Below are 24,905 nucleotides of genomic sequence, written 5' to 3'. Positions count from 1 at the left end.
GCCCGCATCACGGATGGAGATGCTGAGCAGCACAGCCCCTGCACACATCTTCACCCAGCTCCCCTGGGCATCCCTCTACCGCAGGGACCGACCATCCCTGTCTGTCCCTTGTGGTTACTGTCTGTAAACAGCTTAATTTTTCATGGCTCCTTACTGTCCTCAAGAGCCCTTAGGAAATCCATATCTATTATATCCATTAGATCTCTGTTGTCCTCCAAATCTTTGCCTGCTTCCAAGGACTGCGATAGATTTCGTGAGTCATAATTTCTGTCTCCAAAAGCTGTGCTGGCTTTTCCCCAGCACATTTAGAGATGCGCTTGTCCACGCACTCCACCAGCTTCACGGCACTGCCATTGGGCATGCTGCTCCTCAGAGCCTGCCCCTGACACCAAAAAAGCCCCCATACTTGCCACCTCCCCCTGCTCCTACACCAAGGTACCGCTAGGAGAGCACCTGCACACTGCACGTTGGTGTTTCCACAGGGGTCCCTGTGCAAAAGCAAGCTGGCGGTGGCAATTTGCAACGATTCGTTTTGCCAGCATGTGCTGTGAGCCCTTCTGCTGACCATTCGGCCTGGGATGCTGCCTCTGCATCCCTCTGCAAAGAAGTGCCCCGTTACTAGGAACCCCCCCCAGACCTCACCAAGATCCACGCGGGCCAACCACTGCATTACAAAGCATTAGGACAGAATTGCCACGCTGCTGCTTCTGCTGTGGGCTGCCACAGACACATGTCCTGGGCACCTGGACCTATCTGCCTCTTGTGTGGAGCGCTAGCTCTTTGGAAAGACAAGCACGGTGAAGGAAAGGTGTCGATGGCTTCAGAAGGAATTATTTCTTGTTTCAGGGTCTGACCAGTCAGAGTTTCCCTGCAGAAAGATTCATCCCTGGGGATAGCAGCTCAAGGGCTGGGGCTTGTTTGCCCGAGGCTAGGCTGTGGAGAGAGATTTAAACCATTCAGAGGTGAGGCCAGCCCAGTAGCAGTGACAGGGAATACAGCTGACTTTGAAATTCTCCACCAGTAAAGCGAAATAATGTTTTTTCCTGGCAACTCACATTTACCTATGGAGCTCATTGCTACAAGAGACAAGAGGCTAGGAAAAGGACTGGGCACAGTGAGGAGAAAATCCGCTTTATGAAGTGTGGTTTCTTGAGATAAATGTACCTTCTTGCTTTAAAACCAAAAAAGCCTAGCTGACATCCTAACAAATGTCTGTAATGGGTTTATCATTCCCAACATGCTTTTTCCTCCAGGGAGGGTACAGATGACTTGTTTGGGAATAAGGGGTCATAAACATGAACCAGTGTGGCGTCTTGGACCGAAACTATATGGGATGGATTGAAACTCTGGGTCTGACCCTGGTTTATTTTGCAGATAAATTCCATGATGGTGCCTGGATGGGCAGGGAAAGCTGCTGTCAGGGCTGTAAGCGGCTGACCTGCGTAGCACTTGGTGGACCCCGTGCACGCACTGGTTCCTGTCTCTCCCTCGTGCAGATGGCCACCTAGGAGTCCGTCTGGCTGCAGCTGCAAAGAGCCCACCCCATGAAGTCGCTCTCATGTTACTCTTCGTCCCGCACTTTGGTGTCAGCTCCCTTAAGGATGCTCTTCCTTTATGTTCCCATCGTTGGCCCTTCTGCTGTCTTAGTAATTATTTGTGCTTGGCCCATATGAGCAATCCCTCTAAGTCCCTCCTAGCCCATCAGAGCTTCCCACACAGTTCTTGCTGAGAAAAAAATTCATACAAGATATAAATAGCTTGACCTCTTATCCAGGAAAAAAAAAAAAAAAAGGAAAAGTTTACTTAGGCTATAATGTTACACGCTATTAATTTGATCTTGAGTTTTGATTTGCAACAAGAGCAATAATTAGTTCCTATGCATGAAGTGGGTGGGAGCCCACAGCCTTATCTCCACACAGGGGTTATGCGAGTGCACGTGGAAGTCCAGCCACGTACAGCCGGTCAGGCAGCCGTGCCGCTTTACGTGAAACAGGAACCCCTGGAAAAGTGATTTATTAAGTCCGAGCTGACAATCGGGGAATGATGTTGCTTGGGAGAACATCGTCATGCATTGTAAAAGCAGCTGGGATACCGATCTTGCATGCCCGTCACCACCCGTGTCACCAGCCTGATGAAACTTTATCTCCGTGGCTCATCCGCTGGAGCTCTGTGGGAGGGAATGCCACCCTCCGGTTCTCGGATTGGCATCACCCAGGTGGCTGAGCAGAACAAAATGGGTTAGTACAGAACGGAATAGTTCAGCTGGAAGGGCCTGCAACCATCATCCCGTCCAATGCCTGACCCCTGCAGGGCTAGCCAGAAGCTGAAGCCCATTACTGAGGACATTGCCCAAAGGTCCCTTGGGTGCTGAAAGCCACAGGGCACTGGGTGCCTCGCCAGAAGCCCGTTCGGTGCCTGCCTACCCGCATGGTTTGGGGCTTTGTCCTCACTCCCCGGTGAGCTTCGTGCTGTCCCCATGTGCCCACTATCAGTGACCACAGAGCAGAGACCCGCAGGGTGAGCCTCCCAGCCCCTCCACCAGCACCGGTGCCCTCCTCTGGGTGCTCCCACACCCGTTCTGCACTGTGGAGGCTGTTGGTGAATCACTAAGGTTGGAAAAGCCCTCCAGGATCATCTGGTCCAACCACCCCCGTACCACCAATGTCACCACTAAACCATGTCCCTAAGCACCAGGCCCAACCTCTCCTCGAACACCCCCAGGGACGGTGACGCCACCACCTCCCTGGGCAACCCGTCCCAACGCCTGACCGCTCTTGCTGAGCAGAAATGTCTCCTCATTTCCAACCTGAACCTCCCATGGCACAACCTGAGGCCGTTCCCTCTGGTCCTGTCACCAGTTACCTGTGAGAAGAGGCCGACCCCCAGCTCCCCACACCTCCCTTTCAGGTAGCTGCAGAGAGCGATGAGGTCTGCCCTGAGCCTCCTCTTCCCCAGCCCAAACCCCCCCAGCTCCCTCAGCCGCCCCTCACAGGACTTGTGCTCCAGGCCCTTCACCAGCTCCGCCCCATGCCCTCCATGTCCTCCTGCTACCCACGGTGCTGCCCTTACCCCCCCTACCCCCCGACGGCAGCGCCCAGCACCACCCCAACCCCGCGGCCCCCTCACCGCCCCCCCCGGCCGGGGCGGGCCGAGTGACGCCATGGCGGCGGGGCCGTGCCGAGGGGCGGGCCGGGGCGGGGCGGCCGCGGCCCATTGTGGGCAGGGGCCGGGCGGGCTGCGCGCCGCGCCGGCAGGTACCGGGGTCCGCGACCGCTCGGTGAGTGCGCCGTGCCGAGCCGTGCCGAGCCGTGCCGAGCCGTGGGGTCCCCCTCGGGGTCCCTCCGGGGAGCGGGGAGCGGGGCTGGGGGGCGCCCGCCCGCGGCCGGGGGCTGGGGGGGGGGCTGCCGCCGCGCCGCCTTCCCCATGGCAACACCGCCTCCTGCCCTGCTGCGGTGCCTCCCCGGGGCAGGATGCGGCCCCCGGGCACCCCCCCGGCCGTGGGTGTGTGCCCGCGGTGCGAGGTTGGGGCTGGGGGGCCGGCTTGGGGCTGCCCCCCCCCGGGGGTGCTGGGTGCTGAGGCCCCCCGGTGCGGGCGGTGCTGTGCTGCGGGGGCAGGAGGTCGGCCAGGGTCCGGCCGCCCCGGGGATGAGCGGGGTTGTGGCTCGGGTGAGGTGGGCAGGCCGGCCGCGGCACCCTCTGGGATGGGGGTTTGGGGGGGATTTCGGGGGATTTGGGTCGGGGGCGCGTGCAGAAAGGGCGATGCCTCCGCTGCAGGCGAGCGCTTGGTGGCTGCGGTCGGATTCTGCTTGGGTGGGTGAAAAGCTATCAGCAGTAGCGTTGGGATTTCATCCTCGGGGTCTGCTTGCAGACGGCCCCGCTGCATCCTTTCGGTGCTTTGGGCATCCCTTTCGCATCAAGGTTAATTTAAGGCAAAGCCAGAGCAGAGCCCTCCCGCTGTCTGGAGCCGAGCGGCTCGGCTGGGCGGCAGCTCGGGCGAGGGGCCGCACGCTGCAAAGCGGGGCGCGAGGAGCTCAGTGTGCAAATCGGAGGTGGGCAGGAGGGTGCCAGGGCCCCCGGGTGGCCCCCGAGTGCCGCAGACGTTCGACACCGTGCAACGAGCCAGCTTCACCCTGGCGCACCGAGAAGGACAGCAGGCGAGGCTTTTTTTTTTTTTTTTCTCTCCCCCATTTTTTCCCCCTCTCTAGAGGTTGATCCTGATACTGCACACAAAATCCGGCGGTGTTATGTATTAAGGCCGCCTCACAAACCACAGCACAGCCCTGCTTTCCTCCCTGGGCCCAGCTGCGCGGCGATACCTCGGAGCGCTCGGCGCTCCCTGCCCGCCCGCAGCGAGGACTCGATGGGCCCCGCGGGCTGCGAGCCTCTTCCCCACCGGCTTCCTTTCCCCTGCCGGCCTCCTGCGTGGCCTCGCGGGCCCGACCTCCTCCTGGCCGCGGGCCGGACCTCCACCTGGCCGCTCCTCGGTTAATGAGTGACTCGCTCTCCTCGGGGACCAGCCAGCCGCTGCCGGCGGCCACCCGCCTCCTGCGTGCACAGGGAGCGAGAGCCAGACTCTGGGATCTCCGGCCACGCAAGGTGGGACAGCAGGAAGCGTGGAGGCTTCCTCCTCCTCCTCCTTCTTCTTCTCCTCCTCCTCGTCCTCCTCCTTGTCCGGCCGGGTCGCTGCGTGCGGCCCTGCGGTGTTTGGGGCTGGCCGGGCACGCAGCCGGTTCCACGTCCCGGCCTCTGCCCCGGGGAGGCAAACAGGATGGGTGAGGTGTAGGAGCAGCCCCGAATCCGCTGCCCTGGGCTGGAAGCGGAGTCAGACCGGTCTCGACCTGAGCCGGCTCCTTATCTGACCCTTTGTTTTCGGGAGGCAGCAGGAAGGGCTCCGCGGATGGGAAGAGCAGGGGACGACGGCCACTCAGCCCCGGGTCGTGGTTATCTCCCCCTGCTTCTGTTCTTTGTTTTGGCTTCTTCCCCCTCTTCTCCTGAGCTGTCACCGCCGCCGGGCCACTCCTCCCTTGCAGAAAGCCTTCGGGTGGGGCTTACCTGCTGGCCCGGAGCCCCCCCGTTCCCACCTGCGCCCACCATCGTGTCGCTGGCTCGCTCCCAGCTTCAAAACCGCTGAAATCCAACACGAGGGGCAGGCGGCGGGGCGCCCGAGCGGGTGCGACGATGCTGTTGGTCACCAGCAGCCTCCCAGCTTCTGCTTAAAAGGTTTTCTTTGAGGGATCCCACTGAAGGAAACAACCCTTGCGTCGATCCCTCCCGCAGGGGCTGCGGCAGCCCAGCACCCGTGCAGGCAGCGCGCGTACCTGTGAGGGTGCCTGGCGGTGGGCGCTGCGTGGCCGTCCCCTGCCCATCCTCCCTCTGCACTCGTACGCTCCGAGCTGCTGCTGCACAGCCGCTTTTATCCCTGAAGTATTAATAAATGAAGCTCGCCTATTTCCGTGAGTCTTTCTAAGAGGCTGGCGAGGCTGCCTGCACGGCTCACTCGGCACTGCAAGTATTCGGGGCTTTTCCGCGCGCGCTTCAGCGGGAGATAAGCAAGGGCATCCGGCTGTCAGCTTTGGAGATTGCCAAAGCCTGCTCAACGGGATTTTTGCAGGCTTCTCGCACAAATGAGGATTTTGTTGGGTGCTTTGGTTTCTGACTTGATGCTGGTAATTAAATATCTCAGCTCGGCTTCGTGGATTGACTGGTGAGGCCCTGTGAAGCAGGGCGCGCTCGTTCTGCTGTAATTGAGTGGGCCTTAACTACAGGGCTTCAGCCTGCATGTATTTTTCTTTTTAACACACATTTTTGTATAAGTAAATCTCCTTTAAAAGGGGAAAGAAGATCTTGCATTTTACAGCTGTCCTATGAAGCTTGCATGGACCTGCTGGGACAGCTGGTTTTTTGCAAGTCCTGGTAGTCGAACACTGTAAAATTCAAATCGTGTCCATATTGATTTTTTCCTTCCTCTAGAAGATAATGATGTGTGTACTTTTCGCTTCTGCACCGTGACAAACATCAGCTCTGCGCTGAGAAAGGAGGAGATCTGAACAAAAGGGTGCAAGTCAGGGAAAAAATACTGAGTGTCTATCCTGACTTGAATCTCTGTGGCTTAGCATATAGGTTACTCTGCATGCTTACCATACTAGGGGATGAGGGGAACAGCTAGTAGAAGTTTGGGAAGCAGTTAAATATGCCAGCTGTAGCTTTTTTTTGCATAGTGCATTTGCAATTTGTCTTTGGTTCTTCTTTTTCCTGATGCTGTCTTGGTCTGAGCCTGGCTGGGATAAAGCTGTGTCGGTGCCATGTCTCCCACCCGCCCTCTCGGGAGATGGTTTTTGCCCGGTGCCTGCTGTCCTCGTGGGGTGTCACAGTGCTCTGGAATATGTTGAAGAACCAGGAGTTCTGGGGTAGCGTGGAAAATCTCAGCCCAGTGAGTCATAAAACTTTCAAATCCTTGTGGCCTCCGAGAGGAAAACAAAGGAGGTGGAGATGAGAGAAGCAGCCTGGCACACCATAAATACGGGGTTGGTTACCTGGAGACTTTCATGAGGTGAGCTGACAGGGCTTTGTTCTGTGAGCGGTGTGGTCTGAACGCCAGCCACCTGCATTACAGCAGCACAAAATAATGCCTGAAATCATCCGAGCAGCATCTGCCCGTGCTTTCCTCGTGGTGAAGTTAGGTGGGGTCACTCTAAGGGTGTCCTGCCCCACGCCGCGCCGCGCTCCGGAGCAACCTCTGCGTGCTCCGCATGAATCACCGCTCACCCTGCTTCGTTAGTGCTTCCTCTGGCGTTCAGTCCTCGGCCTCCGGCTTTTGTTCTGAGTTTGCTGAATGAAAGGGCTTTGTGCTGCCGGGAGCACCTGCGCTGGGAAGTCACTTCCTAAATCAGCCAGATGGATGGGGTGGCCCAACCTGCTGGCGCTCATTGATGAGTCATTATTGTCGTGACTCGTTAAGGTAATAAATTAGCTGCTCGGTGACCGAGTTGCGTTGACAGGCTTTGACAGACTGTGCAAAACATTACCGACACCCGCCGGAGGGGCCGTCGTGGTGGCAGGGTCCGTGCCACCGCGGGTCCGTCACCGCGGCGGAGCTGGCTGGTGGCACGGCGTTAGAGCATCGGAGCTCGGTTGCTGGTGCTCGTTTGTTCACTCCTTGTGCCTTCCTGAAGGACAGGGTAGTTGGTTTGCTTTTTTTTTTTTTGGCTGCTTCCAAGTTGTTTTGGAGCTCTGGTTCTGAGCTCCTCCGGATTTGGCGCTGAGGACACACGGCGGCGCCTGCGTGAAGTGCTCAGGGAGGGGTGGCGCGTTGTTGGTTTGGAGGTGTCCTCGTCCTCCCGAGCCTGCCCGCTGCCCATCCTGGTGGGATCGTGGTGCTGTTGGCCTCGTCCTGCAGAGCGCCGGGCTCCTCGGTGCTGGCGGGGCCGCGCGGATTATTGCAGGGCTCCTCGCCGTGCCAGACAAGTGGCTTCTTGTTGCGCCTCCCGCATTCCTTCGGGTGAGCATTACTTAGCTATGCACTCCCAGCTACGTGCTGCTCACCTGAATCATGTCTTCGTGTGTGCACGGCTTAACTGCCCCGAAGCCCGGGCTGCCCCGCGCCGGGCTGCGCCGGCAAGGTTCAAGCATTTTTACGAGAGGGTGAACTCCCAGGCTGTCACCGGGAGTTTTGCAATGGGACTCCTCGTCCCTTCTTGCGTGTGAGCAAAGCCCTGGCTGGAAATGGGTTGTGCACAGCTCCCAGCGACCCATCAGCAGCCAAACGCTGGTGATATAAAGACGGGGAAGACCCAGTTAATTCATCGGCCCCGGGAGGCGGGGGAAAGGCAGCCCAGGACCGTGCCGCTCAGAGCCTGGCTTTGGGGGGGGTTCTGCATCAAACAGCAGCAGCCGGGCTCCCTACCAAACAGCAAAACTTCGCTGTGTGTGTGTCAGTTTGGGGGAAATCACTGTGGGGTGGGGGTTCCTTCACTGCTTTACGGCAGTGAGGGTCAGCTCGCCTGCCCAGGGACGTCCTCAGCGATGAGCTTTTGAGGGTGAGCTATCAACAGGCAGGAGTAGCACACGCATGCTTCTTGGAGAGGAGCAAAACTGCAATTTTTTATTTTATTTCTGGATGCCTGCTCCTGGCTTGGCCTCAGCATCTTCTAAACGACCGGTGCTTAGAGGAGCACCCTTGTGGGCTCTGGTGCTCCGTCCTGGAGAGCCTGTGGTAGGTGAGGACCAGCGCAGCTCTTTCCTTCAAGGATGCTTGCAAGGGGCTGCAAGTCTGCTTGTGCCAAGCTCTCCCCTCCTTTTGGATGGGGAGATTTTGGGTTTTTGGCTGCCCTGTTGGGTTGGCACCATGCTCCTCGCACCGTGCGCAGCACACGACTGCCGTGCCCCTGCCCTGCTTGGGGTTTTCTTCTGGAATTCGGGGCTTCTCCCATCGCTGTCCCTACCCCTCCTCGCGTGTGGGGATGTTGGTGGGGTCGAAGGTCTCGGGGTGGGACCCTGGGTGTTGCTCGGCGGGGCCAAGCGAGAGCTGGGCAGCAGGAAAGCCGAAGCTGCAAATCCGCTCCGGTAAGTCACACCGAGGACTGTTTGAACTGCTCTAATCCCCCGTGCCTCCAGAGCAACCCTGTTTACATGAGGCGACGCTTCAAATGTCTGTCCTGACAGCTATTTTACGTAAGGCATTTGCTTACTGAAACTCTCTGGCAGGAAGAGGTTGGCTTTGAGACCTGACACGGCGCTCCCTTCGTCACCGTCCCCTCGTTACGGATGCGTCCCACAAAGCGGCTGGAGGCTCCCCGGGGACAACTCAGTTCCCTTTTTAAACTCCAGCTCCTTTCATCTTTGGTGCAGACTGCTGTCTGGGAAATCACATGTGAAATCGCTGGTGGCTCTGGAGCTGCAAGAAGTCCCTCCTCCCCATTACACAGAGCAACAAGATGTCAGGAAAATTTTCTGGAGCGCGCTAAACGCTGTAATCCCTACAGACAGCTTACTTTTGGATCTGGAGTTGGAGGCAAGTCTTGGTGCTCATGGTTTTCACGCATTTACTTTTGTACTAAATGCTGCTCTTCCCCTCACCGAGTTCAGCGTTTGCCAGTTCTTCATCGTGAGCGAAGCAGCAGTGATCGTGGTGTGTTCAGATGCGACGTGTGACGGGGTCTGCCGTGGACTGTGTAGGCACGAGGCCGAGCGGTTCCCCTAGCCGGCACGGTACGACTTCCTTAAAAAGGTCCATAAAACACAGCCTGTCCCTGGTCCTTCAAGCCATCCTATAGCCTGACGCGTTTCCGCATGAGCAAAAAGCGAGTAAGACGGACTTTAACCTTGCAATAATCGCCGGGTGGATTTCCAGAAGGTGCCAGCAATTGCATCAGATGAAACTCCGCTGACTTTGGGCCGAGGCTGGACCAGCTGATGGGAGTGCGAGAGCGCGGCCGCGTGATGGCCCGGCGCTGCGGTGCGCGTGGGGAAACCCTGCTGTTGTACTTTGACCTAACGCCGAAGCAGTTTGAATGCAGAGGGTGCTGCCGTGTGTCGTGGCTGTCGCTCGGTTGCCTCATGTCCTCTTTTTGTTCCCTTTGCATCGTGTTTCGGGCTGCATCTGGAGGAGAGACTGCGGCTGCGCCTGGCGTCGCTGTGCCGCGGGGTGTCAGAGCAGCTGGGGACCCAGGGGCCCAAAGGCTGAGCCGTCACGGGGCGGGGAGAGAAGGACCCATGAAAAACGGGTGCTCGTTTCTCCAAGGGGAGGATAAAAATCACATCCAACATTCGCCTTGTTAGGTAATGCCTCGGGGAGGCTGGATCCAGCCTCTGGGTCGCACTGCAGCTCTCTGCCCTACAGCGAGCCCACCCACACTGCGGAGCTGTGCAGAATTGCAATCTGCCCCTTGCAGAAATGCCCCAAGGGCAGTGCTGTGAAGGTCCCAGCACGACAGTGGGTGCTTGGGGCATCAGCCGAGCCCTTTAAAGCTTTCAATCGCCTTCCTCGCAGGGCTCCAGCCCGCCGCAGCACCGGGAGCTCCCCTCTCCCTGGGGTGCAGCTCTTCCCACCCAGCAAAACTGGCTGGCATCCGAAGAAATAAACAGGCCTCCTACGCCGGAGCAGGGAGTCTCGGGCTGTTGCACAAGGCTGGAAGCAAAGAGCCCTCTCATCACCTCACTACCTGCGCTGCTGCTGCTGGCGTCGCAGCCCTGGCTGGCGATTCCCAGAGCAGGATCCGCGCCGCGGGCCGGGAGCTGAGCCGCTGCGGCGCACAGCTAACCCCAAGCCTATTAAAAGCCCGCAGGATCGACTCTTCCCCTTCCTCCTCCTGCTTCCTTCCCCCCCCTCCCCTCGGTTTTCAACACCAGATACGTGAATAAATCATCTAGGATGTGATCACACAGGAAACTCGCTATTTTTTATTTTATTATTTTTTTTGCAGCCGAGCGAGGAAGTGAATTCAGCTCTCCAGGGTTTCGGTCCTGTGCGCTTTTTAATCACGAGGCTCTCCGTCCTTTCAGCTCCGTCACTCGTGAAGTGACGTTTCCTCGGCCGCGTTGGCTTTTCCCCTTGCTGCTGCAGACCTGCAGGAACAATAGCTGCTGGGAACGCTCTCCACCGAACCGACATGGACGGTGGCTGCGCGTGGTGCGAGGGGGAAAACACACATTTGATCTGCATTAGATCGGGTTTTGTTGTCTTGTTTACTACTTGGTTCTTCCTTTTCCTCAAAGGAGAGCAAACCCCGTGTTCCTGCAGGATCCCCAGCTTTTTTCCCCAAATTTGCTCCTTGTTCCAAGTGGCGTGCTCAAAACCCCGCGTTCCTTTGTGCATCTTGTCTTTTTTTTTCTTCTTTTTTTTTTCCCTTTTTCTTTGTCAGTGGGGGCTTACGGAGTATAATGGGCAGATTAGCAACTGTATTCGTGGAGTAACCCATCTTTGTGCAGGTCTGGCTAGAAACCAATTAAGCTTGTCTTGATCTCTGAATGAGATTTTTGTCGAGCGCCTTGCCCAACCGCCTTTTACATCCATTAATAGCGGGTGGGATTAAAATAGCTCGACGTGTAAAGATCGCGTGTTGGGTAAATAAGAAGCGGTGGTTGCAGGGAAGTTCCCGGGGATGTGTGCAAACCGGTGCCTCTTTGTTCCGTGGTGTTGTAGCTCTGTGTTTCTTGAAGCCCGGCATGAAGTGCGTTTGGCTACGGGTGTGCAAAGCCCGGTGACAGTATACGCAGCGAGGGGACAGACGCAAAGCTGCTGAGCAGATTGGGAGCTTTCCATGGGCTGCATTAGCGCGGCGAGCCCAAACACCCATCAGCGCACGTCCCCTGAGCTCCGGGTGGCTCTGAGCGGGGTTGCTGCAGCCTTTGAATGCCTGGAAGTGCCGTGGACTGGCCGTGTTCTCTGGTCCTGGGCTGTTTTTTAGCCTGGGAAGGAGCCCAGCAGCTTTCCGTGTGTGGGTGGCAGGCAGCAGTGGGGACCCGTCCCCATATCCCTGCCTCGATGGGGTTTGCTGCTGGCTTGCCCTGCTGCTGCAATGAAAACCCATCCGGGAGCGGCGCTTTCGTGCAGGGTTTTTGAAGAAAAGCAGCTAAATAAAGATGCCTTTAATAAACCGTGCCTTCAGGGAACCCTTGTATCTCGTCCCAGACTGTTTCTGCGTCGAGATAAGATTGTGGAGCAGCTGGATTTGTGCTCTGCTTGGGGAAATGTTGGCGGGGGAAGGGCTGTGGGATGCTTTTAGGGTGCAGACGTTCATTATTTCTTTGTTTATTTACTCTATTTGTAAAGCAACTGCGGAGAAGCAGCCCAGAACCTGCTACCTTCTCTGGTGAACACCAGGCTGCTCTGGTGCGCCCGGATGGTGGGAAGCATAACCTGAAGGGAAGGAGGGGAATAAAACTCGGGGCAAACTGCTCCCTTTGTTCAAAAGGACCCGGCTTTCCCCATCCCCACCCGCCTGGTGCCCACCCGACTGTCACCACGTCACTGCCCTGGCACGGAGCGGGAGCATCACGGCACTACGGCTCTTTAAAGCCCAGAAGCTCTTCAATTACTTGTGGAAGTGTTGGGATCTTCCTCCCCCTGTAAAAGTGCCCAGAGATCAGGGTTCAAAGAAATCCCTGGCTGTGCCAGGCTCCTGTCCTGATGCTGGCACAGCGGTCCTCCTCCACGCGGTACGTGGGCTTCGGTGCATCTTGGCGTGGCCAAACCCAAAAACCTCAAGAAAAAGACCCAAAAAAGATGGTTTTGGTGCTCGGCTGGGCTGCGATGGAGCTGGGGGCGAGGCGGCACCGTGCTGCCGGCTGAGCTGTTGCCGCGCCGTGATCTGACGTGACGTGGCACTTGATGTGGCTTCCCGGGGGGGAAATGTAAAAATAACCGTGTCTTCGGTCGCATCTGCGTGTTGTGACTGCGGTGGAGGAGCCAGGGGATGAAACGTTATGGGTGGGAATTAGGCAGGGAAAACAAGCCTTGCCCTGGAGCAGAGCGGCTGAAGACCAGGAGGGAAATGTCCTCATCCTCCTCCCGCGGTCCCGGCTCCTCCTCTTCCTCCCCTGGGGCTGGAGGAGCCGTGGAGGTCACCGCGCCTCATCACGGGGTCCAGACGGATGACAGCAACCCTGGTGAGACTGCGCCGTGCTCGAGGCTTGGAGAACCTGTCGGACCTACTCCACCGCCTCTTCGCTGTGCGTTTCCCCTGTCAAAGCCTCGCAGGAGCCCGTCTGTTCCTCCTCCGGAGGCCACCGAGCCGCGGAGCCGCAAGGAGCGCGTGTGTCTGAGACGTGCTCGGGGCGGCCGGGAGCTCCTGATGGAACCAGGCTGAGCTCCTTTAATCTGCGGTGGGCCCAAACCCCTTTGTCTTCCATTTGAGTTAAATACACCCTTGGAGATGTGGTTACTGCGGCCAGCTCTGATTTTGATTATGCAGAGCGGTTCCAAACAGGCCCAGGAGGAGAATCCCATGCCAGGACTTGGTGGGGAGAGGACACCCCACGGGCAAGGTGCTGCTGCCTCCTGATAGCCCATGGCTGGGCCGTGCTGGTGGCCAAGATGTGGGGTGCTTGATAGGCAGCGGCGTGGACATCTCTAGCTCGGGGGGATGTGGGCTTTAGAAGCAGTTGGCCTTGCCGTGTGGCCATAACCTTTTGTTGATCTGGCATGTTTTAGGGTTTGGTGGCCACGCCGCGGCTACCTGGGCACAGCTGGAGGCTTCAGGATGGAGAGGAGAGCAGGATGGAGAGAAGGTCTCTGCTGCCGCAGGCCTCCCAGAGGTAGCAGTGGAGTAGTTGTGGATGCCAAGGAATAAAAAGCTGTTGGTCAGCTTGAGCAGAGATAGGGCCTTTTTGTCTGGGAAGGTAAGAAGGGAAATTAAACACCAGTGGGGGAATATTGTGTATATAGTTCACCTCCTGAGGCTTGTCTTGTGGGATAGCATCTGAGATTCCTCTGCATTTGGGCTTTCAGGAGGCCTAGAGAGACCAAAAATTCACAGCAGGTGAAAAGTGCTGCTGCATCTTCCCCCAGACGTACCAGGGCCAGCCTCAGAACAGAGAGCTGCCGTTTCTTTCCAACCCTCTCCACTGCAGGTTTCAGAACGGCCAAGCAGGCAGCTCGGCGGGAGGGCTTCGACGAAACAGCTTCGGGGTCTCCGATGGAGGCAACTTCTGAGCTAAATAAGTGGTGAGAGTGTTGCGAGCCGTCCATGACTGCATGCACCGCGTGTCGGCGTTGTGCTTTGAAACCCAGTTTCCCGTTTGCTTATCTGGAGTATGTGACCACGCTCGTCCTCGGCGGCCAGGGTCCCCCTTATCTGTGTGTGTGCTGGCAGCGCGGTGCCAGCCCCGGCCCTCCCAGCAGCCACGCGGGGCAATAAGAGCCGCGGATGTCGTATAAATGGATGATATTAATACACGTCATGGTACCTAAAGACGAAGCCGCTGACCTGAACAGAGAGCAGGGCGTTATCCTTGATTTGGCTTAAAAGTAGGCGGGGGAGGCAAATTTTAGATAAAAGCGGGGGGAATCGGCTTTACCCTTGAAAGGTCAACTCGTTGACTTCTTCGATGGCGTGTGAGTTAGGTGGTGAAGAAAACAAGGGGGGCGGCTTTCCGAGAGCAGCATGGTTTGTGCTTTGCAGGTGCCTGGGAGCAGAGCAGCTCGTGGCCGGGGTGCCACCCGCAGCGGGTGGGGGCTCGTGCTCCGTCCTCGTCCCTCCCCGTCCCTGCTGCAGGACTCTCTGCCTTTCCCCCGTGCCATTGGAAAGCGCTCGCGGCGAGCACAGGAGTTGGTGTTTGCAGGCTGCACGTTGTCGTGCAGCGTTGTGTGTCCCTGCACGACGCCTCCGTGCTCCAGCCTGGCGCGGCTCCAGGCTCAGAGCTGCCTCTCGTGCACTGCCTCGGCTGTGCGCTGAAACACGTGGCGCTTGGGGACGTGTGTAGGTTCGTGCGCCTCACCTGGGTACCCGCTCAAGACATCAGGAGCACCGAGCTCAGTTCCGAAACGCAGCAGAGCGCGATCGTCCCTGGTGCCCTCCTCTGTGAGCGCAGCAGGAGCCCAGCGCTGCGGTTTTCCTCCCCGAAGCCACTTCCCTCCCCGTCTTTAATCCCTTTTTCTGCTATTTCCACCCTCGTCTTCCCATAACGGCTACCAGGCATGGCCTGGCACACTGCTGTCCTTTGTCTCGCAGGTGTTCACGGTGAGAGTGGTTTCAGAGGCAGCACAATAGGAAGCGCCTGAGTGAACAAGCAGGCGTGCAAGAGCTTGCATGCTGCACTGCTACGAATGCATTTAGTTTTCCATTTTCGCTACGTAAAGGCGACGTTTCCTCCCCACCATCCCCAAACGGGGCGCTGGGGTTCGTGGTGGTTTTAATATCGCCAGCGGGGGGAATTTGTAAGAGGCAGGGGTGTTCCCGCAGCACTTGTTGCAGGTGTAATCCTGCGGGAGCACATCCGTCGTTACTCAGTGACTTTGCCGATGCCTGTAAAAATAGATCTCAGGTTGATGCTGACTTATAAACTGGCAGATGAGCTGAAAATGGGGGGCTCGGTAAATGGATCCAGAAGGTGATTTGGAGCTGCAGACGGTGGTTTGAGTCTCGGTAAGCTGCAGTCGCTGCTACAAAAGGCTCTTTAATGTTGCTGTATCTGCCCAGGAAGGCAGCAGCTTCATTTGTGGGCACGCAGTGGGCTGGCAGCAGGGGCTGTGCCGGTCCCACGGGTCCTGGCATCGGCGTTGGAAGGGGCTGACGTTACTGATGTAAGAGTGCACAGAAGTGCCGCAAATGCACGGGAGCTGGGGAAAATGCTTTGTGCTGCGGATAATACAAGAGCTCCTCTTGCCTTTTATTCGAGAAACTGGAAAATTCAAGAGTACGTCGCTTTGTCAGGGAGGCGGCGGTGAGCATCCAGCAGCTCTCAGCCCAACGAGGAGCGTGCACCTGGAAGCTGAAGCCAGACGAGTGCTCTCCAGAGCTGGCGCTCCCGCAGCGCTGCTGCCATATCATAGCCCTCATTTTGTCTAGTCCTTCTGCTCCAAAAGAAGTAATTTAGAAGGACGTTTTCCATGAATCAATGAATTCATCCTTGCTTCTGTGCCTGGGAGCTTTAGCTTGCTTGCTCCAGATACCGAGTGTCTCCATCCCGAACTGCACCAGCCCTGGTGCACCATCCTCTTTGGGGAGCACGTTGAGGGTGTCCGGCCCTGCCTGGTCCTTCCCAAACGAGCATCTACCAGCGTGGGCTGAAGGGATCAGGGCGGCTGTAAGTGAAACAGTTTCTCTAGGTATGCGTGTGGAGCTTGAGGAATTTGTCCCTGTGCCAAGCAATTCCTGATGTTACAAGTCTCGGGGAAAGCGAAGCCAAAAATAAAGGGGGGAGGGAGCGGTCGCCTTTTGAAGGAAACCGGGGCGCAGAAATCTCGGTTGCAGGTAAATTTGCCTTTCAGATCTCAGCGTGGCATTTCCTGTCAGGAGGAATTGGAAAATTCCCGTTGCGCCGCACCACATCCCCTTCCGAAAACCACTTCTGCGAGCCAGGGAGCGTGCATCTTTTGAAAGCGATACACGCATGTTTGCTTAAGGAGCCTGCCGTGGGACGTGCCTGAGAGAACAGGGTTCAAAACCACAATTTTGCTACGTGTAAGGAAGTCAAAGATAACACCGCCATCCCCAAACCCGAGCTTGTTTCTGTTGCCTTATCTGAGCATCGCGATCAAGCGGGGCAGGAGCGGCGGTCACGGGTGGGTTCATCCGATGGCCAAGCCCTAGGAGCTGACCTTGCTTCATTCTGCACGCTGTGGGGTTTTGGGGTGTTTCGTTTTGCACAGAGGGGCAGAAGCTCCCTGCCATGTGCAGGACGTGTTTTCTGTCCTCTCCTCGTGCTGCGGCGCTGCTTTGAGGTCCGAGGTGCCCACCTCGGAGCTGGTGAGCCCCCTGCTCTGGGCTGCCCGTGCACCCAGGGACCTTCTGCTCCTTGGTTGGGGTGGCTGCGAGATCATTTTGCAGCTCTTGCAGATCAGAGCTTGCGCTGGGGGGACCCAGAAACGTTCCCAGCGCCAAAACACGCCGCGGCGAGCGGGTGTGCGCGTGGGCTCTGGTTCTGATTTCCTTCGTCGCTGCGGAGAGCGGCTGAGCTGCACACGATGGTTCAGCGGGATGTCCCGTCTTTTGTTCCTCGGTATTGGAAAAGTCTGTGCGTGTGTTTGTGTTTAAAATATATAGGTTTTTCACATCCCTGTTTGTGAGCCCTGTCACTTGGGACGTGGTGCCAGGGAGGGATGCCTGCCTGTTGTGCTGGCAGCCGTGCAATGGTCCTGTCGGTTTGGCGATGCTTGCACTTGGGAAGGAACAAATGTTAGCGGGGAGTGATCCTAAACCTCCTCAAACCTAGCTGGAGAGGCTCTGAGTAAGTTCCCAGCACTGGTGGAGAGTCACAGTTGCCGTTGTTTGTATCACAGCCTGGCCCAAACCTTTTAATCCATGCCCACCTTTTGTTTGCTGTCCCTGTTTTCCACCACACGTGTTGGCGTGTGGCAATGGAAGCGATGCAGCTCGTGGTGCTGGGGCCGGCTGTGGGATCACAGCAGGTTTCTGGGGTGGCTGCTGCCCATCCTCTGCGACAGTGTGAGGAGCAAACCCAAGGTCAAAGCATCGTCGTGCCCGCGGCAAACCAGAGCAGCCGTTTGAAGTTGTCATTTCCAATAATTGCCACCATGGTTTCTCCTCCCCTTCCTCCCCCCGTCCCCGTGTTCTTCCCCTGGCACCGTGTCCCTCCCCACCCGCCACCCAGGGCTGGTGGGATCCGTTCGAGATTTATGTTAAAAGGCAAATTTTATGTATGTAATTAGAACGTGGTATTAGTGAATAGAAAAGGGATTTGGTGCTTAGTGCTGCAACTCTTTCTCGCGTGCAAGGGCGAGCTGATTGATTACTGAGGTTTGAGATTAAATATTCCCCCGAGCTTCGCTGGTATTTAATGTGGTGGGGGAGGGCAGAGAGAAAGAGGGAAGGAAAATGAAGTTTTTCCTCCGAGGCGAGGAGAGCAGGGCGATGTCTGCTGAGCAGATCCCCTTGCCCTGCTCTGGGTGCCGTGTCTGCTGGAAGAGAGGCTCCTCCTGGTGCTGTGCTCATGGACCACGATAAATCAGGAGCCTCGCTCTGTGCCCGTGGTGCTGGGCAAGCTGCTGGGGGGCTCTGCTGGTGCCCCGGCACCGCAGCAAGCATCCCATCCCATCCCATCGCATCCCAGCACGCCGCATCCCATCCGTGCGGCTCAGCTGCACCCGAGCCCGGCAGCAGGGCACACCTCCTGCCCCCTCTGCTTCTCCCCGGGAGCACGCCTTATTTATTTCCCTTAATTTCTTTTAATCCGAAAAGAAAGCTCCGTTTTTGGTTTCGATGGCCTTTAGGGGAGGAAAAGCCCAGCGTGCCACTCCCAAAGCGAGTGGTGGGAGCTCCGCTCACACCTTGGAGAAACAACCCCGTGTTTACCCGCTCGGGGAACTTTGCTTTCATTGATGTCTAATTTTAGCTGATGGCAACGGATCCCTCCGGGGTACTGCGGAGGTTTCCTATCGGCGCAGACCTTAAGGAACACGCATGCAAACAAAAAGCACTCGCATTTATTTTTGCGAATTCTTTTGGAAAGGGTGTGACTGATTTTTCGCGAGCAGCGCAGGCACACACTGGCTTTGTTCTGCTGCAGTCTGGCCGGGTCGGGTATTTCAGGTCTTCCAAGATTTAATCAGAATAATTAGTTACTGTCTGTTTATACCTTCTGTTTTTGTTGCAGGGTTTCCAAAGGGCGTATTTATCTTTCAGAGTGCTGCCTGAGTGTCGCTTAATCATTAAGCATCTGATTTCCTCCAAGTTATCTGTCATGCTGCTTATGTAAGTAAATAAAAAAAGGGGGTGGGGATGGGGGTGGATTTTGCCTGGGGGGGGGGGGTTGGAAAGATTTTCCCTGCTGGTGATTTCCCTGATTTAAGTGTTTGGTTCCCAACCCCTCATGTGATGATCAGAGGACTGCCTGTTTTGATTGGCGCTTAACGACCCAGCCAGCTTAATGAGCTTGCTTTCAGCCAAGCCTTCGTGTATACCCCTGTAAACTGGCAGGGTCTGTGTTGCTCAGGGTCATTTCGGAGGGGGGAAAAATGTCTTTGCAGGAATAAAGGGCGTTTGCTTTCTCTTGTACAGTTACGCCTTTGCCTCCTTCACTCGGTGGTGTCCCCTATAAAAGTCACAGTTCTGCCTGGAAAGGAATTAGTGCTACAAGTTTGCCAGGCCTGGCAATCCGGTTGGTTTCCAGCTTTTATTTGCACATAGGGTTTTGGAAGGGAAGACAGTGGGGTATACATTTCCCCCCTCCCTAATGCAAGAACGACGCAGAAGAAACACTGAAAAACAGGAAAAGAGGGCTGGAAAACCTCACCACGAGACAGGTGTGGTGCTGGGGCCACCCCCGATTCATGCCCGGGGCCTAAATGAATGATGTCCCTGTTTTCCTTCAATATTTATTGCTGTGGTCCCGAGAGCAGCCTATGCAGAGGGGCCAAAGCGATGCTGGCAGTGGCACAGAGGACAATGCGTGGGGCTCGATAATTTGCCTCTTTTTCTTGGTTTCGCTTTCCTGGGAAACCATGTTAGTAGTCAGGAGTCACGATGCTGGCTCGCCGACCGCCTAATTTATCGCATCAGATATCCCGTGCGTGACCCTCGGGGCCGAGGGTGCGGGGCGCGCGCTGCTCCCGGTGATGGATGTAGTCCTGCAGCCTTTTAAACCCCGAAGCCGCCGTCCCATCAGCTCCTCCGCTCGCCCGTGTGATGCAGACCATAAATTTTCTCTGGCCGGCTTCTGTCCTGAGGTCAGTAACTGCAGTTTAATTAGCCCCTGTCGAGGATTACGGATGCGTGGCGTGGCTTCGCTCGCTGCCTTCCCATGCAAGGGAAGAGGCCGGTGCGAGTGCGAGGTGGGGCCGTCAGCATCTGCCCGGCCTCGGTGGCTTCAGAGCTAGGAAAACTTGCTCATGGGCAGGCTGAGCTCAAAGTCCATCTCCTCTCTGCACTAACTCGGGTAAGCTGTAATTCCTGTGGTTATACGGAAGGCGTTTTTCATGCTGAGGGCGGTGAGGCCCTGGCGCAGGCCGCCCCGAGGAGCTGTGGCTGCCCCATCCCTGGGGGTGCCCAAGGCCAGGCTGGATGGGGCTGGGGCAGCCTGGGCTGGGGGCAGGGGTTCCTGCCCATGGCAGGGGCTGGAATGAGATGGACTGTAAGGTCCCTTCCAACCCAAACCAGCCTGTGGTTCTGAGATGATCCCAAACTACCGCACTGGGGCATGTGTTGGGCCCTGTGCCACAGCAGAGCCAGTGTTGGGGGTAAGCATTTCCATTTCCTTGTCAGCACGGCCAGTTTTCAAAGAGAAGTTGTTCCCTCTGACAGCTTTTAACTCGTTGCTCTTTGTGTAGTTTTGGCGTGATCCTGGCCCTGATGGCCGTGGTTTCCCCACCAGAGGTGTCAGTGACGTTAGAGGGTTTCTGCTCGGCTCTCGCAGCCGGTGCTGGGTTGCTGTTGCCCTCACCCTTTCTGCTCAGGTGAGAAATGTCCAGTGTGATGGAAATATCCTTAAGGAAGGCTGTCAACCAGAATTTTTCCATGATGTTGACCCAGGCAGAAAGCTTCTGGAGGGCTCCTCCTTCTGACACCACCTCCTGAAGCACCCACAACATGCGAAGCGTAGCGCTGCTGTTGGCTGCCCAAGGCCAGTGGGGATGGAGGGTCTCTAGCCCTTCTCCATGCTTCCCTGCTTGCTTCACTGTGGCTTTCCCAGGTCTGCTGTGGTGGCGTTTGGGCAGAGGTTGGGCTGAGGGAGAGGTGGGAGGAGGCGCAGAGGTGCTGGGAGTGGAGGAAGAGTGGAAATGGGGAGTGAAGAGGGAAGGGAAGTGAGCAGTGCCTTCAAAGTGGGTGCTGGGAGCAAATGGAGGCAACTCGGCTCGTTTATAGTGTTAATGCTGTATAAGCTGCCTAGTTGAGTGAAGCACTCACCAGGGACATAAATTTGGCTATTAAATAGCTTTGGAGCAAGTGAGTGCTCTGTGCTGCTCCTTTCCCTTCCATGGAGGGAGTCACCTCCTGTCCCCCTCTGTTTTAAGACCCATCGTTGCCTCAGGACACGGGAGATGCAGCTTGGTACCTGCGTGCTTTTAAAATACTCTTCCAGTTGTCCCCACGCTCCTCGTCACTCCCATCCCTTGATTTCTCCCAACCTGGCCGCTGCAAGCCTTGGCCGTGGGGACTGACCACGGGTCCCCTCCGCAGCGGTGGCTGCTGCACACCAGGCTTGGTGCTCACCACACGGCACCGTCTGATGCGGGTGCTCTCCAAAAACTTTCATCTCGATCAAGGATGGGGAATATTCCCCCCGGTGACCACCATGGGGAGATGGGCTGTGTCCCCCCAGTGCGTGCGGGCTGACCGCCGGCCGCTCGCAGATGTGGGGGGAAGGTTTGGGACGAGCACACCCCGTTTTCCTCGTAAAACTCCAAACAAGAGGCTTGGCCTGGTTTAGATTTTAAAAATAACTTGCACATTTGGCAGCTAAAGTTTCAGAAGGGCTCCGAATGGGATAATGGCTTTGATCATGGCAGTCTGAGATCAAGGGAGGGCTTTTTAGGCTTGCTGCATCAGATGGAAAATATATTGTGGTGTCTAGACTTTATCATCCTCGAGCAAGGCTTTTTTCTTTTCTACAGAAAGTCTAATCTAAAGCCCACGTACACTTGATAGGGCTCCTTTGGAAAGCAGCCTCCTTTGGGGTTTGATTGTGTCCAGAAGCAAGTTGAAAGAGATGGAAATCAGCTTTGGACTTTGAAGGACTTCTGAGGCTCTGGCTCATGGACCCTGCCATTTCTGACAGGGTTCTTGGCACGGGTGGAAGCTGGCGTGGCAGCAGGGGGGAGGTTTGGCTGCAGGAGCGGGATCACCTCCTCCCATGGCACTCAGACCAGCGCCTCCCTCAAACGCCTTAGCTTTGGTTGTGTGATAACCACAAACACACACATCGGTGTTCAGAAGGAACCTCAGGGTTTCTTGCCGAAGTGTAGAAAATGCATGTTTTTCTCTTTTCATTTTCTAAACATTCTGAAAGGATCAGAGGCAGAGAAATGATTTCCTAAGGTGCTCGGAATAAACCCAAAAGCCTGCCATAAAGGTGAGGACATCTGGCTACATGCATCCACCGACCCTTCTTGAATGTCCGCGTGGCAATCGAGCTCCATCACGATGGAAGAGGCCCCACGGAGAAAGCGGTGGCAGTTTTCCTCTGAAACGCTGCATTTTCTGCACAGGGGTCTTGGTTGTGTTTTGGAAAGCGAGTTGCCAAAAAGGCATCTCCAACCATCCTGGTGCATGCCCCGGCACACCGTCACGCTGTGCTGAAACATGTCGTGAGCTGCACACGTAGCCCCGGGCCCTGACGGAGTCGCAGCTTAGCTGTGAGAGCTTCAGCTGGAAGTTTTGGAAAACATTTGGAAATGTTTTGGAAAACATTTGAATTGAGGATGTCATGGCTCCACGTCTGGTTGTTTTCCTTTGCTTTTTCTTTGTGAGAGGGGAGAAAACTGCTGTTGTGTTTCTGTTTTTCCTTTCCATCAATTACTTTTTAGACATATTTATTTCTGAGTATGAATCAGAGCAAATGCCAGCCTGTAAACAGATTGTGGTATAAAATGGCATTGAAATCGGGATGGAAGGGACCTCGAGAGGTTGCCTCATCCCCACAGCAGTGTCAAGTAAATCTGCTCATTGAACTGGAAGGCAATCGTGTTTGTTGGGCGTTGTTTTCTCATCATTTTTTTAAGGAGCAGAGGCAGAAATCTATCAACTTATGCTGTCAGGCTGTGAGAGAGCCCTTCTCAGCTTGTTCAAATCATTTGCTGAATAAGTGTTGTTAATGAATGCTGGGTTTGTTCCCAGAGCCACTCAAAGTGATAGTGCAGAGTAACATTTTCTGCCTTGGCGTTTGCCATAATACTGCAACTTCCATGGGAATGGTATCCTGTGGGGAGCCATCCCTTGCTTCTCCCAGTGCCTGGGACAACCAGATCCCAGAAGTACCACTGGATGCAGGGCAGTTTTTGCTTTGTTTCTTGTGAAGCAGACGTGAGTTTTCAGAATGAAAGCCATTCTCCAGATGGTAAAAGCAACGAGAAAAAATACCAACCCCACCATGACAACACCGGGTAGTTTGGGATGCCTTGGGCTCGCATCCCCAGCTGGCTGTGGTGCCAAACCCGTGGAAATCAATGGCAGCCTCTCTCCTTGACGTCTGCAGGCTTTAGATGAAGCTGCAGTGGTGGCAGAGGAGGAGCATCAGGAGAAATCCTTGTCTGCTTTGAGATTGAAAATCAAGCGATGGCTTTCAATTAGTTTCTTGTGCATCTTCTTCCGTCCTAGCTTTGTGTCTCAAGTGGTGGATTGAAAAGATGATACACAAGAGCCCAAGCTTAATCCCTCGCCTTTCAAAGATGCTAGAAAGCTCCAGTGGGTCTTTTTTTCCCAGCTTATTGCTTCCAATTTGAGCGAGAGGTTCACCTGTACCCAGCTGCACGCCACCTCGCTTTCCACCCAGCATTATGTCAGTGTTAATATCCACGTGGCCCAGATGGTGACTGGTTTTCCTTCGTCTCCTACTTTCCCCAACTGGTTTCTAGTAGGTAAAAGCAAAATGTGTCCATCTTTGGCCATGTGGCAGGCTTGGAGAGCCAAACCCCCCGGTCCATCTGTACATTTAAAGTCAAGATGGCAGGCAGTGTTATTGTTTGGCCAAATGTATGCAGAGATATCACGGCTTAGATTTGTTACAGATGGGTTTCTGGATATAGTGGAAGGCATGCTGCCAGCCCGTTTTATATCCATGTAAAAGTGATTGGCATCCCTATAAATAAAGCTGCTGTGAGGTTATAAATCTAAATATACTTATTCATCAAATTATTTTTACATCTCAAGTAGGTTGCCATCCTGTTTTTACATGAGCAAACCATGCTCTTCGCATGTGTGTTATCCACAGCCTCACAATAAATGATCAAAAATGCAGCTTTGGAGGCTTTGAATGATTTTTTTCCCCTTGGAAATACGTGTGTGTGGACTGTCCATGGGTCCCGTGCTGCAGTGGGATGAAGGAACTTCTCTGAGACAGTCATCTCTGGGAAGGAACTGGTCCCAGAGGCTGTTGTAGACAGAGATCCAGAAGTGGAATTGGCTGTAAATATGGGAATGTCAGCTCTTTCTTTTTTGGCTCACAAATAGGTATGACATTCGGGTGTTTAGGCTCTATGACCAGGTAAATAGTATTTGTGTGGTTTGTTGGTGCTAGGAAGGAGTCCCCACTAGCATCTCCACCACATCCTTGGCTGGGGAGTCCAGCAAAGGCTTTCTTCCATCGGTGCCATGGGCTGGGCTGCGTGGGAGCATAGCACATCCAGCCTTCCCCACTGTCACCTCAATTGCAGGAACATGGAAAAAAAGTCCCCCAGATTTGCTCTGGGTGCTGCCATGAGCTGGAGGAGGTGGTGAGGAGCAGAGTTGGAGGGCCAGCCCTCACCACCATCCAGCTTGGTCACTGAAAAGGCTTGTGAAAATGCTCTAAGCTGCAACCTCCGGTTCCTTTGGGTTTGTTATTCTTCTCCTTTCAAAGCATTTGAATATTCAGTTGGTAAGTTATGAAGCACAGAGCACATGTGCCTGCGAGGCAGAATATCAGCTGCCTCGCTTTCCACGGTAATAAAGTGCATCATTTAAAATTAACCTATGGTTTTAGTGTAGTTCCTAATGAAAGGAAGCCTTAAAGTCGCTCTGTACATCTGCTCCTCCTCCCCCACTGACAATTCATGAAGTCCATCGGCGGGTTTTGTCCTCGCTTCCAGATTGATTTTCATCTCCAATATGTAGAGCTGCTACAAGTTTTGTCAAAACAGCAATCAGGGTGTTGCAGAGGTTTTTATTAAGGGAAGGGATGCAATGAAAACTCAGGCTGTACTGGACGCCAGGGAACACACAAAAATGTTATGAACATCCAAGCCATAAAGAGTGCTTTTAGTTGGATTTACCACATTACAGGACACCGGAGGGCCCACGCTGCAGGACTGCACAGACACGTAGGTGTTGCGGGGGGGATGTTTGCCCGTGTGGGTTCTCTGATGCCTAATAAACGTAAGTTCATCTTGCAGCCTTAATATAAATGTACTTTATGTTGCTTGGGCTCACAGACACAAGCCTCCTCTTTGTTAGTTCTGGTATTTGTGGTGCTGCTTCCCCTGCCAGGTGTGGTTTCCTTAGCATGGCAGGGTCAATGCAGGCTTGTAGTGACTTTAGAGAACGGTAACAATATTTGCATTTCTTGACCCATTTGCTGGAGCTGGTTGCAGGTTT

General features: G+C 55.4%; 1 protein-coding gene across 5 annotated transcripts in view; it reads left to right on the top strand.

The window, feature by feature from the left end:
* Positions 1–3,164: 3,164 nt before the first annotated feature.
* Positions 3,165–24,905, top strand: part of DAAM1 (dishevelled associated activator of morphogenesis 1) — an 88,287-nt gene continuing 66,546 nt past the window's right edge. For 2 of the 5 annotated variants that reach the window (XM_083838361.1, XM_083838357.1), the window contains exons 1-2: positions 3,165–3,277; positions 18,274–18,371. The gene's annotated coding sequence lies outside the window, so the exon portion shown is untranslated. Of the gene's footprint in view, positions 3,278–11,770; positions 12,157–18,273; positions 18,372–18,479; positions 19,346–24,905 lie in introns of those variants that run through there. The other 3 variants (XM_083838358.1, XM_083838359.1, XM_083838360.1) reach the window with 3 other exon arrangements.

Source organism: Anser anser, assembly GCF_964211835.1.
Source record: "Anser anser genome assembly, chromosome: 5".
In the NCBI taxonomy this organism is placed as follows: Eukaryota; Metazoa; Chordata; class Aves; order Anseriformes; family Anatidae; genus Anser; species Anser anser.
The sequence above is the reverse complement of the archived record's forward strand: the minus strand, read 5'-3'. Positions and strand labels throughout refer to the sequence as shown.